The sequence below is a fragment of the Theobroma cacao genome, chromosome 9 (assembly GCF_053813885.1).
Source record: "Theobroma cacao isolate CCN51 chromosome 9, ASM5381388v1, whole genome shotgun sequence".
In the NCBI taxonomy this organism is placed as follows: domain Eukaryota; kingdom Viridiplantae; phylum Streptophyta; class Magnoliopsida; order Malvales; family Malvaceae; genus Theobroma; species Theobroma cacao.
Window position 1 is genome coordinate 25,728,249 of NC_142647.1, and position 1,577 is coordinate 25,729,825.

A 1,577-nucleotide genomic window follows, 5' to 3' on the forward strand; every position below is an offset into this window, starting at 1 on the left:
TTAAAACAGATTATAATTGGATGTTTCCCTCAAGAAACGTGAAGCGAATCCCATCCATTGACAAGAAAAGTCCATTTATAGTCACCAATGCCTTTGTAAGCCTTATTACTCGCTTTAAATAATTTTATAATCTCATTATTGATTTTAAGTTTAATTTTTTTATATTTTTTGTTAAAACAGATTATAATTGGATGTTTCCCTCGGGAAACATGAAGTGAATCCCATCCATTGACAAGAAAAGTCCATTTATAGTCACCAATGCCTTTGTAAGCCTTATTACTCGCTTTAAATGGTTTTATAATCTGATTATTGATTTTAAGTTTAATTTTTTTGAATTTTTCGTTAAAACGGATTATAATTGGATGTTTCCCTCGAGAAACGTGAAGCGAATCCCATCCATTGACAAGAAAAGTCCATTTATAGTCACCAATGCCTTTGTAAGCCTTATTACTCGCTTTAAATGGTTTTATAATCTCATTATTGATTTTAAGTTTAATTTTTTTGAATTTTTCCTTAAAACAGATTATAATTGGATGTTTCCCTCGAGAAACGTGAAGCGAATCCCATCTATTGACAAGAAAATTCCATTTATAGTCACCAATGCCTTTGTAAGCCTTATTACTCGCTTTAAATGGTTTTATAATCTGATTATTGATTTTAAGTTTAATTTTTTTGAATTTTTCGTTAAAACAGATTATAATTGGATGTTTCCGTCGAGAAACGTGAAGCGAATCCCATCCAGTGACAAGAAAAGTCCATTTATAGTCACCAATGCCTTTGTAAGCCTTATTACTCGCTTTAAATGGTTTTATAATCTCGTAATTGATTTTAAGTTGAACTTTTTTGCATTTTTCGTGAAAACAGATTATAATTGGATGTTTCCCTCGAGAAACGTGAAGTGAATCCCATCTATTGACAAGAAAATTCCATTTATAGTCACCAATGCCTTTGTAAGCCTTATTACTCGCTTTAAATGGTTTTATAATCTGATTATTGATTTTAAGTTTAATTTTTTTGAATTTTTCGTTAAAACAGATTATAATTGGATGTTTCCCTCGAGAAACGTGAAGCGAATCCCATCCAGTGACAAGAAAAGTCCATTTATAGTCACCAATGCCTTTGTAAGCCTTATTACTCGCTTTAAATGGTTTTATAATCTCATTACTGATTTTAAGTTTAATTTTTTTACATTGTTTGTTAAAACAGATTATAATAGGATGTTTACCTCGGGAAACGTGAAGCGAATCCCATCCATTGACAAGAAAAGTCCATTTATAGTCACCAATGTCTCTGTAAGTCTTATTACTCGCTTTAAATGGTTTTATAATCTCGTTATTGATTTTAAGATGAACTTTTTTGCATTTTTCATTAAAACAGATTATAATTGGATGTTTTCCTCGAGAAACGTGAAGCGAATCCCATCCATTCGAGAGAAAAGTCCGTTTATAGTCACCAATGCCTTTGTAAGCCTTATTACTCGCTTTAAATGGTTTTATAATCTCATTATTGATTTTAGGCTGAATTTTTTTGAATTTTTTGTTAAAACAGATTATAATTGGATGTTTCCCTCGAGAAAC